At 42.8% G+C, this 16,523-nt stretch overlaps 1 long non-coding RNA gene across 4 annotated transcripts in view; it reads right to left on the bottom strand.

The window, feature by feature from the left end:
• Positions 1 to 2,598: 2,598 nt before the first annotated feature.
• Positions 2,599 to 16,523, bottom strand: part of LOC309537014 — a 31,468-nt gene continuing 17,543 nt past the window's right edge. For all 4 annotated transcript variants that reach the window (XR_014221750.1, XR_014221751.1, XR_014221752.1 and 1 more), the window contains 2 exons: positions 13,130 to 13,304; positions 2,599 to 2,802 (listed from right to left, as the gene is read on the bottom strand). This is a non-coding gene — a long non-coding RNA (uncharacterized lncRNA). The remainder of the gene's footprint in view (positions 2,803 to 13,129; positions 13,305 to 16,523) is intronic.

Genomic DNA, 16,523 nt, shown 5'->3' with positions numbered 1-16,523 from the left:
ACTTCCAGATACTACAAATCTTTAAAGGAATGGTTGATACAACCGTTAAAGGAAGTTTGCAACGAGATTTTAGAGGGAAAAAGGGCACCTGAATCGTGGAAAGAAGCATATATTTCACTCATACCAAAGACAGAGACTGAAAAGACTCAACTGAAGAACTACCGCCCAATATCATTACTTAATGTGGATTACAAAATTTTTGCAGACATTTTAGCAAAAAGATTTAAAAAAGTGCTGATGGAGAAGATTCATAAGGACCAAGCAGGCTTTCTCCCAAAGAGACACCTTTCAGACAATGTCAGGAATATAATAGATATTCTGGAAAAGTTAGAGGTGAACATTAACACCAAAGCAGTTTTGATATTTGTGGATGCGGAGAAAGCCTTTGATAATATTTCTTGGAGTTTTATGAAAAAGAATCTTCATGGGATGGGGGTAGGGCAAGGTTTTGAGAATGGTATGGGTGCAATATATTCTGAACAAAAAGCTAAGCTGATTGTAAATAATGTAATAACTGAGGAACTTAAGATAGAAAAAGGAACACGACAGGGGTGCCCAATTTCCCCATTGCTTTTTATTTCGGTCCTGGAGGTGTTGCTGAATATGATTAGAAATGACCAGGAGGTTAAAGGCGTACAGGTCGGAGCCAAACATTACAAGTTAAGGGCATTTGCAGATGACCTAGTCTTGACTTTACAAGAGCCAAACACTAGTACGAAAAGGGTCTTAGAGATAATTCAACAATTTGGCCAGGTAGCTGGATTTAAATTGAATAAACAAAAAACTAAAGTCTTAGGAAAAAATTTAACAGATATGGAGAAGAATAAGTTTCAAGAAGAGACAGGTTTGATGGTGGTCAAGAAGGTGAAATATCTAGGGGTATATTTGACATCAAAAAATTTGAATTTGTATAAGGACAACTATGAAAAATGCTGGTCAGAAATTAAGAAAGATTTAGAAATATGGTCAAATTTGAAATTGTCAATGTTAGGCCGAATTGCAGTTATCAAGATGAATGTATTGCCTAGAATGTTATTTCTGTTTCAAACTTTGCAGATTATTGATAAGATGGACTGTTTCAAGAGGTGGCAGAAAGACATTGCGAAATTTGTCTGGCAGGGCAAAAAGCCCAGAATAAAATTTAAAATACTTACAGATGCAAAAGAAAGAGGGGGATTTGCCCTGCCGGACTTAAAATTGTACTATGAAGCAGCAGCGTTTTGCTGGCTGAAAGAGTGGATGCTCCTCGAGAATACAGATATCTTGGACTTAGAAGGTTTCAATAATGCATTTGGATGGCATGCATATCTATGGTATGACAAAATCAAAGTGCATAGTGTCTTTAAACATCACATTGTTAGGAAAGCGTTATTTAATGTTTGGATGAGATATAAAGATTTGTTGGAAAACAAAACCCCTAGATGGTTGTCACCCTTAGAAGCTAAGGCATACAAGAAAGTCAATATGGAGGTCGGATGGCCAAAGTATTATGAGATCTTAGAACAGGATGGAGAGAAATTGAAATTAAAGAGTCATGAAAAACTAAAACCCAAAGTACAAGACTGGCTCCACTATTATCAAATAATGGAGGTGTATAAACAAGACAGGAAAATTGGCTTCCAGGTGGAGAAATCAAAATTAGAAACTGAACTGTTAGAACCCAATACTAAGAACCTGTCAAGAATGTATAATTTGCTGTTGAAATGGAATACACAAGATGAAACAGTTAAATCAGCTATGATTAAGTGGGCACAGGACATTGGTCATAACATTTTGTTTGCCGACTGGGAAAGGTTGTGGAACACCGGTATTAAATTTACGGCATGTAATGCCTTAAAGGAAAATATTATGAAAATGATTTACAGGTGGTACATGACCCCAGTCAAGCTAGCAAAAATTTATCACTTGCCTGATAACAAATGTTGGAAATGTAAGGAAACTGAAGGTACTTTTTATCATCTTTGGTGGACATGCCCGAAGATTAAGGCTTTCTGGGAAATGATATATAATGAAATGAAAAAGGTATTTAAGTATACCTTCCTTAAGAAACCAGAGGCCTTTCTCTTGGGCATTGTCGGCCAATTAGTGCCAAAGAAGGATAGAACTTTCTTTATGTATGCAACAACAGCAGCAAGAATATTGATTGCAAAGTATTGGAAGACACAAGACCTACCCACCTTGGAAGAGTGGCAGATGAAAGTGATTGACTATATGACACTGGCGGAGATGACTAGCAGAATTCGTGATCAGGGAAAGGAGACTGCGGAAGAAGACTGGAAGAAATTCAAGATTTATCTCAAGGACTATTATAAACTTGATGAATGTTAGAATGTCGAGGTTTCTTAGAAAGAAAGGGTTGCAGTAATGTAAGACTTGATCAAGAAAGGACTAAAATGAATCAGAGTGGAAAAAAAATATTTACAAGTTGCTATAAAAATTTGGACAGGAGGATGCAGAAAGGGGAGGTATGGGGGAGTCTGAGAAAAGAAGTTTAAGAAAAGATATTATGAAATTATGCGTGTTTGTTTGTCTTTTTATATGTTTGTTTGTTATAAAAAATCTCTGTAAAATTAATAAAAATATTATAAAAAACAAACAAACAACAGGAATTGTCTCCTGAGCATGACTTCCCAAGGCAAAAGAGGCTGGGCTAACTGGATGTGCTGTTGCGGCACTTAAAAGGTAGCAGAGTTCGTGCTGAATAATAAAGACATGCTTCCTTCCAATAATCTCAAGGTTGCCAGGAACAGTATTCTTCAGTCACCGAATGCCTGGGTAAACAGGAATGTTTTCAAATTCTTCCTGAAAGGTAATAATGATTGAGTCAGGCTAGGGAAGGCATTCCACTGAAAAGGCCCTGCCATGGATCAGCAACAGCCAGGTGGCCCATGGCAGTGACAACAAGAAGGGCAGACCCACATAGAGTACACAACAGTAGCAATAAATAATAATAATAATAATAATAATAATAATAATAATAATAATAATAATAATAATTTTATTTATTTATACCCTGCCCATCTGGCTGGGTTTCCCCAGCCACTCTGGGCGGCTTCCAACTGAATATTAAAAACAATCCAGCACCAGACATTAAAAACTTCCCTAAACAGGGCCGCCTTCATTTGTCTTTTAAAAGTAAAATAGTTGTTTATTGCCTTGACATCTGCTGGGAGGGCGTTCCACAGGGCAGGCGCCACTACCGAGAAGGCCCTCCGCCTGGTTCCCTGTAACCTCACTTCTTGCAGCGAGGGAACCGCCAGAAGGCCCTCAGTACTGGACCTCAGTGCCTGGGCTGAATGATGGGGGTGGAGACCCCCATCCAAGCAGTCCAAGCAGGAGGCCACTACAGTGTGGACAACTGAGGCCAGACTCTCCCAGGCCAGGAATGGCTATAGCCAGTGAACCAGGCTTAGCTGGGCACAAGCATTCCTAGCCACCTGGAACTCCAGTGACAAATTGGAATCCAGGAGAACTGTCCAACTACAAACTTGGTCCTTCAAGGAAGTGCAAACCCTCTCAGAACAGGATGTATACTGAAATCACAGACATGTGAACCACCCACCCACAGCACTTGCACCTTATCAAATTTACTGGCCCCCATTCAGTGCATCCAGACACCTGTCCAACACCTTCATGGTCTCTCCTGAGTCTGATGGAATGGATAGTACTGAGTATCATCAGCATACTGATGACATCACCCTCCAAATCCCCAGATGAGAGCTCCCAACACTCTCATATAGATGTTCAATAGCGAAGGAGACAGAATGGACTCTTGCAGGACCCCACAGCCCCAAAATCATGGAGCCAAGCAGCAATATCCTAGTAGTATTTTCTAGTAGTGACCCTGCAGGTAGGAGTAGAAGCACTGTTGTAGAGTGCCCCCACCTCTGAATTGCTCCAGAAGAACACTATGGTCAACAGTGTCAGAAGCCACTGAGACAGCAAGAAGAACCAACAGGGTTGCAATTCCCCTTAATCTTGAAAGGTCATCAATCAGGCTGACCAAGGCTGTTTTGAAACCAGAAATGGGTCTGAAACAAAACTGGAATGGATCCAGATAACCACCTTCCTCCAGAAAGAGATGCATCTGGCTGGCCACCACCTTGCCAAGGACAGAAGAGAGAACGGACTGACGTTTTCCCAAACCTCTGGATCCCTTTAGGAGGGGGGGGACGGACACCACTGCTTGTTTCAAAGCAGTGGGCAGAACTCTCTCCTGTAGTGAGGAACTGAGCACTGCCTGGACCCATCCAATCAATCCCCTCCTCCTAGTTTTTATAGCCATGATGGACAGGGATCTAGAGGGCACATTGCTGACCTTCACCACCATAAGCATCCTATCCATATCTTTGGATTGCAGTACCTGAAATGGATTCCACAAGGTATAATTCACTGATGCTCCAAAGACTTTCTTTTATATATATATATAAAGGTAAAGGTAAAGGTACCCCTGCCCGTGCGGGCCAGCCGTGTCTGACTCTAGGGTTGTGCGCCCATCTTACTTAAGAGGCCGGGAGCCAACGCTGTCCGGAGACACTTCTGGGTTACGTGGCCAGCGTGACAAAGCTGCTCTGGCAAGCCAGCACCAGTGCAGCACACGGAAACGCCGTTTACCTTCCCGCTATAAAGCGGTACCTATTTATCTACTTGCACTTAGGGGTGCTTTCGAACTGCTAGGTGGGCAGGAGCTGGGACCGAAAGATGGGAGCTCACCCCGCTGCGGGGATTCGAACTGCCGACCATGCGATCGGCAAGCCCTAGGCGCTGAGGTTTTACCCACAGCACCACCCGCGTCATATATATATATATATGTGTGTGTGTGTGTGTGTGTATATATATATATATATATATGTATATGCAGGTTTTGGTGTCTTCGGGTGTCTTCCCGTGTAAGAGTCGGGGTGTCTGTGCGACGTTTCGACGAGGTCTCACTCGTCATCTTCAGGCTGGTGCTTTCGGCTTCTTGTTACTCTGTTAGCTCTGTTCCAGTAACAAGAAGCCGAAAGCACCAGCCTGAAGATGACGAGTGAGACCTCGTCGAAACGTCGCACAGACACCCCGACTCTTACACGGGAAGACACCCGAAGACACCAAAACCTGCATTCCTATACCCGTGAAAATCTACGAAAGCATATATGTATATATATATATATAATTTTTATTAATTTTAATATATAAATTATAAAGTAAACCACAAAACTTATCACATATACAATCTTTTTAGACTTCCATCAGCACCTCTGATGATCCACCGTTTTAACCACTTCTTATGCATTTCTTAACTTTACATTGCCTTTAAATCTTTTAACAAATCATCCTTCCTCTTATACATTTTTGCAATACTTCCAATAATACTCCTCACAAAACTTATTGCAAACCTACAAACGTCGTCTGGTCTTCACAAATACTTTTCAAATATTTCCGTGAATTTCTGGTCCCGCCGGTTTCGAATCCTTCCTGTTAATTTATCTCGTTCTGCATAGTCCATTAACTTCATCCTCCATTCTTCAATCGTCGGTAATTCTTCTTGCTTCCATTTTTGGGCCAGTAATATTCTTGCTGCTGTTACTGCATATAAAAAAAGCTTACATTCCTTTCTATTTATATCACTCCCAACAATGCCCAGTAGATGCTCCAGAGACTTTCAATAAACCTGAAACAATTGCAGCATCAGGTTCAACATGGGTTCAGGTGATTCTGTCCTTAAAAGTGAGTCACAGCAGGATATTGACTGGTCCGTTGTCAATGATACCACACGGGTCTGCCGCAGATGGTTTCCCACTCTAAGCAATTCTGCTGGGTGATTCATATTCCTTCCTTCCCTCTCTCTCTCTCTCTCTCTCTCTCTCTGCTTTAGAGTTCATTCTTGCACCAAGCCTTTCGAGGGATATTTGACTCACTCACATCATTCATACAATGAAGTCAACAAAATATGTCTTTTCCTTAGAAGCAATGCAGAACTGTTTAGGTAAGTGCCAGCTTTTTAGCTGTAAGATTTCATGAGAAATCCTTGTTCCTTTCAGTAGGAGCAAGAAAATCATGTACCTGTTTCAAGTGAATCCAAGTGAATGGAGAATCTCCTAATGCAGAGTGAAATTCTTGTTCAGTTACAGGTCCATCATTAACAAAAAAAGTTAATGTAATAATAATAGCAGCAGCGTAAACCAGATACCAAAAGGAGTCCAAACATTTAGGTATACTGTATATTAAAAGCTCTTAATAATAATAATAATAATAATAATAATAATAATAAAAATAATAAAAATAATAAAAATAATAAAAATATCTTTATTGTCATTGCCCCCTTCGGAGAGAACGAAATTACTTGACTGCTCCATAAAAACACTAATTAAACAATACAGTATAATACAGCAAGGGAGATTAGATGACTTTCAAATGCCACTATGGGTGAGCTTTCCAGGAAAAAGGGTTCAGTAACTGGGGTGGTGGCACCAACAATGGATAAGTCCTTCTTTGTTGTGGTCAACCCCTTCCCTCAGTTGGCGAGGACACCTGGAGGTAGGCCTTTACGAAAGTCATGGACAGTTTGGTTTGGGCGAAGACATTTCTACAGGTTCTCACTTCCCAAGCCTTAAAGCCTTAAAGGTAAACAGCAGCTCTGAATTGTACTTGGGAACAGGACAGAAGGCAATGAAGTTCTTAAACATGGGGGCAACAGTTTCTCTCTCTCTCTTTTATAATTTAAATTTTATTAGTATTTTCCACACAACAACAATACAAAAAATATCGAAAAATAACAATACACAAAACACAAAAACCAGCATACAAAAAAACCAAATCCATATCTTACAAGTTAATAATATGAACACTAAAAGGAAAAACAAACGTTGACTTCCACCAATCCCACACCACCTCCTTTACCTCTCATTGTGTCTTCCTGTCTTCCTGATCATCTCTATCCTAGCATCTAGATATGAATCCCTCTTTCTTATCCTTTCACTTCACAAGGTTATTCCAGACTCAGCCAGATTTCTGTCCTCGAACCTTGACTTTTAAGGTATTCATTTAAACACTCCCATTCCTTTTTCACTTCACTTTTTGGTTTGTGTCTTATTATTTCTGTCAATTTGGCTAATTCTAAATATTCTGAAAGCTTACATAACCATTCTCCCCTAGTGGGTAACTGATTCCCTTTCCAATACTTACCACCAGGATTCTTGCTGCAGACGTCACGTATAAGAAAAATTTAGTTTTGTCTTTTGGAATATCATCAACAGTTTCTCAATGCACGGTGCCAGTTAGCAGCAATCTAGCTGCTGTATTCTGCACTGACGGCAGTTTCCAAACAGTCTTCTTCAAAAGGTGACCCCATAAACAGCACATTACAGCCATCAGTTGTGGAAGGTTTCATCTGCTTAGAGATGCTGTATTTGTAGGGCTGAAGAGGTTGAACATAACCCTCATTTTCTGTTCTGTTTTCAAGTAACCAAAATCTAAGTACCTGAGTCAATTTCTCATTGGTCTACCATTGGAGAAATAAAGAAAACAACAAACTTTTGCTTGCCGCAACTAACAGGGTAATTATTGAAAAAGTAGCTTAATTTGATTTAAAAAAGAAGAAGTAGCTTAATTCACTTGGTTGAAGGAAAGACACATCTTACCAGGATGTAACTAATGTTCTTGAGCTATTCTAAGTATTTTTTTTCATCCATGCATGATGCTGACTTTCGTTAAGACCTATGGTGATGATAATTAAATTATTGACTTATGACGTGATAGTGGTTTACTTTCTGTTAACTTATTACCAAGCAAATTGGGTTCACGTAAACTTACTTCCCATCATTGTGATGCAAAGATATGGCTCATATGGTGTCATGATTAGCCACATCCCATTCAGTATATATTCTGCAAGATTCTGAGCCAAGAGTCGGTGTCTGGGGTTACTGCTGCTCCACTAATTCTGTGGCATGTATTTCAGCTGAAGAATCCAGGCAAGTTCAGTCCACGCTCACATTGGATTTTTACCAGGTAAGTGTTTTTAATGAGTAAAAAGAAGGGAGGCAGGGATTGACTTTCTTATCTGGGTATGATTTATGCACCCAGATAGATGTTCAGGATCAGGAAATGGAGCACATCCTGAGATAAATAATTTTTTATTGATTTTTCCATGTATACTTCTTCTAACAATATACCTTTAACAATTTTTCATATTTCAACCTTCCTCCCCTGGACTTCCCTCATACTCCTGTTTTGTTTTATTTCCATATTGTTCATCCTGCATATTGTTTTCCCCCAAATTTCTCAATACATATAGTCCTATTTTTTGTTGTATACAGTTGTGATTGTTTACTCAAACCCTGCCAATGAGTCCATTTCTTTATGTTGCCTCTTCGTATATGTTATAAATGGTTCTCATTCTCTTTTAAAGTCTTTGTTGTCCTTTTCATGTAATTTTTCTGTTAGTTTTGCCAGTTCTGCATATTCCATACGTTTCCCTTGCCATTGTTCTTTCATTGGTATTTCTTCCGTCTTCCAAGTTTGTGCTAATAAAATTCTTGCCGCTGTTGTTGCATACATAAATAATTTCCAGTTTTCTTTTTTTACATCTTGGTCTAAAATTCCTAGAAGGAATGCTTCTGGTTTCTTAACAAAAGTTCATTATATATCATTTCCCAATAATTTCTAATCTTTTTGCATTCCCACCACATATGATAGAATGTCCCATCTTTTTCTTTACATTTCTAACAGGTTTTTGATCCCTTTTTATACATTTTGATCACTTTCTCTGGTGTTATATACCATCTATCATTTTCATATAATTCTCTTTCAATAAGATACCATCTGTAAATTTTAGGTTCACCTTCCACATCTTTAGGAAATGCCGCACATCCTAAGCATGTGCACTGAGAAGTCCTATATTGTCCAGCTCAGCTTTAGCAAGGTGGTGGTCTCCTGTATCTTCAGAGTATACCCTAGGACTTCTATCCAGCATGACCATTCCCAGTCACCAGTCTAGCTGCTGCATTCTGAATTAGTTGTAATTTCCGAGTCATCTTCAAAGGTAGCCCCACAAAGAGCCCATTGCAGTAGTCCAAGCGGGAGATAACTCACCTCTCTAGTGAGACAGTCTGCAGGCAGGTAGGCTCTCAGCCAGTGTACCAGATGGAGCTGGTAGACAGCTGCCCTGGACCCAGAGTTGACCTGTGCCTCCATTTACAGCTGTGAGTCCAAAATGACTCCCAGGGGCATAGTTACCTCATTCAGGACCAGGGAGTCCCCCACACCCACCCGCCCCATATCCCCCCAAAACAGTACTTGTCAGGATTCAACCTCAATCCATTAACTGCCATCTATCCTCCAACCTTGGACGCGGGTGGTGCTGTGGAGCCTAGTACTTGCCCGTCCGAAGGTCGGCAGTTTGAATCCCTGCGATGGGGTGAGCTCTCCTGCCAACCTAGCAGTTCGAAAGCATGTCAAAGTGCAAGTAGATAAATAGTAGGTGGGAAGGTAAACGGCGTTTCCCTGCACTGCTCTGGTTCGCCAGAAGCAGCTTAATCATGCTGGCCACATGACCCAGAAGCTGTACACCAGTTCCCTCGGCCAATAAAGCAAGATGAGTGCCGCAACCCCAGAGTTGGCCACGACTGGACCTAATGGTCAGGGGTCCCTTTACCTATCCTCCAACCACCCTCAGACACTCACGCACATAAATGCTGGAGAGATAGTTATTCAAGTATCCAGGCTTTAACCAGCACCCTTTAACTGAGCCTGCAGATGACCGGGGAGATGTGTAGGGATGGTGGGACTTGTCAGCAGCCCAGCGTGAATTGACTGTGTACAGCCCACCACTTTCCACACTATCTTCAAAGTAGCCTTCCAAGCAAATCAGTGCCCAAAGACACTCACGCTATGTATTTTTTTGACAGCTGCTGAAGTTTGCCAGCCACAAAGATGAGTGATCCAGAGCACCAAGAACTGATGAGGGACCATCCAGGTGTGCCATTATTATTATATCAGTTTTCCCTCTCAGCTGCCAGACCCAGAGGGCTCTGGCAGCGATGGCTCTTTCTGATCACTCCAGGAATGGGTCCCAGAGTGCCATTGCCTACAAATCGTCCTACTGCATTTTGGTACAGAATGGGTGGAACTGAGCAGGGGGCCATATTTGCCCATTCCGTTCCCCTCTTGGCATCTTCAAATCTTTATGCTGTCTGTGCAAAAGTGGTCAATGGTGCCCTCTTTGATCACCTTTGTTGAGTTTGCTTCTCTTCCATTGATAGCAGAAATGTCATGGTTTACTGTCGCAGCCCAGGTGCTTTCAGGGGTAAATGTGTCATTAAGTCAGCCTTCTGCCAGTCCACTGTTTGGTCACCATAATGGGCCGTTCCTCATTAAATAGCACTTAGGGGCTATTACAAATCATGGCTTCATGTGGCTGGGGATGAATGTGTCCTGGTTTGGTAAAGTTTCTTTTTTGCACTGAATCTACTGCTAGCAATTTGGGTTTTGTTAGTGAGGATATATGGCGGACTCGACATTTGGAGCTCTCCAGTCCTATATTAGGCCATTTAAGGACCCACATTGGTTATAGTTCCACCTGACGTACATCTCACAGTGTTTATTGGTGTCTACAGCAGACATGACCAAAGTCCATTTCGGGGGCCTAATTTGGCCCGCCGGTCAGTTTATTTCCTTATTTAAAAACCTCAACAACTCCAACCCAATTTTTCAATCCTAAGAAAAGCTCAACAACTTGGGTTGGCCCTTTGGTCAGCCCCCACGGCCCTTCACTTCATCAAATCTGGCCCTCTTTGAAAAAAGTTTGGACACCACTGGTCTACAGCTTGGACCTTTGGGTCAGTCAGAGGGTGTACAAAACTGCTCACTGAATGCAGTTCAGTCTCAGTCACTGCGCTGCAGTGCATTGGATGGGCAGGCGTTGTATGAGGTGGGATTGCCTCCTGCCCACATTGTTTGACCCTGTGCTGCTGCAGCATCCTTTTCAGATCCTGGTCGTTCATGTGGGTACCACAATTTAAAGTTGCTAAAGGACAAAGCCCTTGTCACCCAAGCCTGCCTTGAACTCCTCTTTATTTCATGCCTATGGTTGCCATGGGACGCGGATGGCGCTGTGGGCTAAACCACAGAGCCTAGGACTTGCTGATCAGAAGGTCAGCGGTTGGGATCCCCGCGACGGTGTGAGCTCCTGTTGCTCAGTCCCTGCTCCTGCCAACCTAGCAGTTCAAGAGTAAGTAGATAAATAGGTACCGCTCCGGCGGGAAGGTAAATGGCGTTTCCGTGAGCTGCTCTGGTTCGCCAGAAACGACTTAGTCATGCTGGCCACATGACCCGGAAGCTGTACGCCGGCTCCCTCGGCCAGTAAAGCAAGATGAGTGCCGCAACCCCAGAGCCGGTCACGACTGGACCTAATGGTCAGGGGTCCCTTTACCTTTTTATGGTTGCCATAGGATGTGCCTACTTAAACTCCCTTTGTTGCTGCAACTACTAACCACGTGGTTTTTAAGATAATAATTTTTTTGCTTTCTTTTTTTCCTGTAAAATGGGTTATAATTGTACAGTTGAAACCCATGAAGCCATTTACTGCAAAGCCCTGGCAAAGTCTCTGCAAAATATCGACCCACCAGTGACAATGGGATTCTACGCACCATGGGGGAGAAGCAAAAGGAGGCTCCTAGACGAAATTGAAAGTAAGTACCATTGACTCGGAAAAGAATAATCAAAGCTGTATTTAAATATCCCAGAGAGGGATGCAGAAGGTAAGGGGTGTGAAGTTAATTGGCAAGGCATGGGATCTTTCTTGCAAATAAATCCTGCATCAGGGAAGCTCTGTGGCTCAGGGCCAGGAGAACACCAGATTAAGTACTCAACACACAATTACTATTTTTAAGTCATACTTCCAGTAATTTGTTTAAAATAATGTGTGTACCCTATTTTTGCTCCACGGAGTTCGCCTTGTATCCCAACAAACCTGTGAGATAGGTTGGGCTGAGAGGCAGTGAGCTTCATGGCTGACCTATGAATTGCACTTTCTTCTCACAGGTCCCAGTCCAACAAACTAACTACTAACTCCACATTCTTTTACATTGCTGTGTCTCCATACCCACACCAAACTGGTATCCGGAGTTTTGTGATGCCCTGCTAAAGCACACAGTCTAGAAACAGACTAAATAAAAGAACAGATTAAAGAGGAAGTGGTCTCCTGTTCCAAACCAGCTTGTGAGCCGGTAGATTTCTGTTATTAAGGTTCAATCCCCAGCATCTCCAGTTAGGGCTGGGAATATTCACTGCCAGAAAACCACTGGGGAGCTAATGACTGTCAGTGCAGGTAGATATGGAGCTATATATTCAGAATGCAGCAGCTAGACTGGTAACTGGGGGCGGCCACCGAGACCACATAACACCGGTTTTGAAAGACCTACATTGGCTCCCAGTACGTTTCCGAGCACAATTCAAAGTGTTGGTGTTGAGCTTTAAAGCCCTAAATGGCCTCGATCCAGTATACCTGAAGGAGTGTCTCCACCTCCATTGTTCTTCCCGGACACTGAGGTCCAGCGCCGAGGGCTTTCTGGCGGTTCCCTCACTGCAAGAAGCAAAGCTACAGGGAACCAGGCAGAGGGCCTTCTCAGTAGTGGCACCTGCCCTGTGGAACGCCCTCCCATCAGATGTCAAAGAGATAAACAACTACCTGACATTTAGAAGACATCTGAAGGCAGCCCTCTTCAGGGAAGTTTTTAGTGTGTGACATTTTAATGTATTTTTAATCTTTGTTGGAAGCCGCCCAGAGTGGCTGGGGAAACCCAGCCAGATGGGCGGGGTACAAATAAATTATTATTATTATTAGTAGTAGTAGTAGTAGTAGTAGCAGTAGTAGTAGTATTACTACTACTACTACTACTACTATATAGACCAATGGTCTGATTCAGTATAAGGCAGTTTCCTATGTTCCTAAGTGATGACCAGAAAATGACCGACCCCCCCCACCAGCTGTGGACTGCAGCAGACTCATCCCACCTGTGATGATGAGTACAGATTGGTACAAATGTTGTGCTTCCCACTTTCTTTTACAGGCCACATGCCCACAGAGGGGGAGAAAAGTGGGGGAAAGTATTCCCTGCTTTCACTCATTTGGCGTGTGATTTTTTGTTACCCTGCTTCCGGTTCTGAAGAACTCAAAGGTACGCGGTACATCTTCATCCATTTCGATGCCTGGGAGTATGTGGGATGTGACCACATCTGGGCTGGCCTTCTTACAGCGCTGCTTGACGGAATCGAAGGGAAGAACAAAGCACTTTTTACGATTTTTATGGTCCTTGATGGGCAATCTGTAAGAAAAACTAAGAGAAAGAAATGGGTTTTTAAAGGATGGGGGAAGCTCTTCATTCCTGTTATAACAGGTTTGGTTCTTCTTTTACTAGCAGTTAGCATGTTGATAAAGGAAGGTAATTTAAAGTCGCTCTTTGGATCCACTGCTTTAGTAGGGGCTATTCTGTTTATCGCTCCTTTCATACATGTAATGATCAAGTTCTACTACACACTGAAAAAAAAGCTTCAGACAGAAATTGACAGAAACACCCTCAGTGCCAAGCTGGGCTTCATGCACTTTGTGAAAGAATTAGTGGGAACCATAGCGAATTTCCTCCAGTTCCTGGGATGGATAGAGAAGCGAAAGATCCTAGTAGTCCTGAAGATTACCAATTTGGACAGGTGCACTCAGGACAAAGTGGTGGATGTTCTGGATGCCATAAACATACTTCTTTCCGACAAGGATGCCCCATTTATCTCCATCTTGGCTGCTGATCCAAGCATCCTTGTGGATTGTATTCAAAGAGAAAAGAAACACACAAATGGCTACTTGTACTTAGACCGAATTGTGTCCTTGCCTTTCTCCCTGCCGCAGATGACTCCCAAGGACAAATTAAGGCTGGTCAATGAGATTCTGAAGGTGGATTATCATGCATGCTCTTGCGAAGAAAGCAACACCAGGATCAAAGTGGTAGGCTTAGAAGACCCCGGCTGTAGCGAAAAGTTAATTATCTGTAAGCACTTGATGAATAACGAATACATCCCAGGGAATTCTGCGCAACTGAAGAGGGTGGTGAACACAGTCCTGACCATCTTGTCCATCACCAAGCTGGAATCAGAGGCTCCTTGGAAATATGAGGAAAGAATCAGCATTGAAGAACTGATAGACTGGGTTGTTCTTTCCAACTGCTGGCCTTGCCGCCTGAGCTGGATTTTGCAATGTGAGGAAGATGCCAGACAGCAAAGAAAGCTTGAGGAAAACCAGGAGGAAGCAGATAGAAAAGAAGGATGCCGACTATGGAGGGAAGAAGAGGGAGATGGCAAAACATTACTGGAGATTTACAATGACAATGAGCCAGCACTGGCTAAAATTAAGAAGGATATAAAAAGACTTCTGGAACTGGATGGTGATCCTGATCTTTTCAGAAATATTTTGGCCACCAGGTCCCAGATCACAGCAAAGTGGGCGAGATATTTGGCACATTTCCTGGTCAGTTTGGATTTCTCTTTGAAAAGGCCATTTGAGTTGCTACGGGGCCTGAACAGCATAACAGCAGAGGAAGAAACAAGTCACCATCTGTAGTGAATATAGGGGTTGCTCGTGTGTAAGTTGCCACCACTCCTGGCTATGTTGCCTTGTTAAACCTTTTCTGTCTGGACAGCCCTTCACTTCGTGGCTGCCTCAGTCGCTAGCAGAATCCGTCAGTGGGCGTTGCTTAAACCTTTTCCAGCATAAAAGCTGTTTGACGCCAAGTCTCCTCCTACTCTCCCTGCGTGGAAGTCTTCTGCGCAGTGAGGGTGTGGGTGGCGGAGGACCCATGCTCTCCCCGCTGGTGTCCGGTGAGGAGTCCTGGAGCCCTCTCGCCGATTCCCCCATCTGCCCCCCTTTATCCCTGGTGTTGCGCTGATTTCCTTCCCCAGCTGATGAGCTGTCTCTCTCCCTGCTGGGTCCCTCTCCAGCATCACTTGGGAGCCTTACCTCTGCCTCTGGCTCCGATGTCAGTTCCCTGACACCATCCATTGAGTGTCACAACAAGAAATCAAAATCCCAACAGTTTGAAAACACATATGCTTAGCAGCCAAGACAGTCCTCCTAAGCTGTGCTAGACAGACCGGTGGAAGTTGTATCTAGATGGTAGTAGGCTGAGCTAAGTGATTTGATTATTTTTGCCTCTTATAATTACTGTAAATCCACAATTACTAGGGGGGTTACCACAGTTCACAAATAAAGCCAACATTGCATATTGTGGGATTACCAAATCTATTCCCCCCCCAGAACCCTGCCCCCTTTCCACCCGCTTTTTAATTCATTTATTTTTTGCCACACCGTAAAGCTGAATATACACAAATTAAATGTGCGTAAGTTGTGGGCTTCCTGTACTTAAAAGAGTACAGGATCAAAACACTAAATTACCTCAAAACCACCAATATCCATGAACCGCAAACATAACCTCAACTAATACTAGTTTGCCATTTGGTAGAAACATTTAACAACTTTGGAACAATCCTGGTTGCTAGTTAAGACGCGATGTCTGCTCTCCTAGCATTTCTTCCCCAAAGCACCTTTTGCTCTGTATCTTACAGAACAGACTCAAAGCAGGATTGGAAGGGAGGAGAAACCCACCCCAAAACAGGCTGGATGTTGAAGCCTGGAGTTCTGCATATAGACTCAGTGTGAAGAGGGAGATTGCTGACTAGGTCAGGTATTAGGTTATAACTAGGATTTTGGGGGAAGCAGCAGAGATAGATACCTATTTCTGAAAGCATTAGGCTTTGAACCTGTGGCCTTCTAGATGCTTTTGGACTCCTGGCCTCCAAGAGTCTACTTCAGAGATTTCCAAACTTTTCAGGTTGGTGACACGCTTTTTATACATGCATCATCTGATGGGGTTTCCAACTCTATGATTCTATGATTTCGCAACACAGTAATTCAGTTTTACTAGCAAACCAGAGGTTAAACTAACCCCTTTCCAGCCCCTGGAGGAACGTGGGGAACGTTCACACGACATACCTACACACTGTGGCTGACGCACTGATGTGTCACAACACACAGTTTGGAAAGATCTGGTCTACTTTAATATTTAACTTATTTTATCTTTTATTGTTATGCTGCTATCTGTTTTTTGAGATTGTATTGTTGCTATTACTCTGCATTTTTATCTTTCATTGATTTACAGTGGTGCCCTGCAAGACGAATGCCTCGCAAGACGGAAAACTCGCTAGACGAAAGTTTTCCGTTTTGGAGGTGCTTCGCAAAACGAATCTCTTATGGGCTTGCTTCGCAAGATGAAAATGTCTTGCGAGTTCCTGCGGTTCCCCCCCCTTTTCTAAGCCGCTAAGCCGCTTATCAGCTGATCCGATAAGCTGATAAGCCGCTAAAAACCGCTAATAGCGCTAATCCGTCAATGGGCTTGCTTCGCAAGACAAAAAAACCGCTAGACGAAGAGAATCACAGAACGGATTCTTTTCGTCTTGCGAGGCACCACTGTATTTAAGGTTTTTATTAACACTTTTCAGGC

The sequence above is a fragment of the Podarcis vaucheri genome (assembly GCF_965113315.1).
Source record: "Podarcis vaucheri genome assembly, chromosome: 7".
In the NCBI taxonomy this organism is placed as follows: domain Eukaryota; kingdom Metazoa; phylum Chordata; class Lepidosauria; order Squamata; family Lacertidae; genus Podarcis; species Podarcis vaucheri.
The sequence above is the reverse complement of the archived record's forward strand: the minus strand, read 5'-3'. Positions and strand labels throughout refer to the sequence as shown.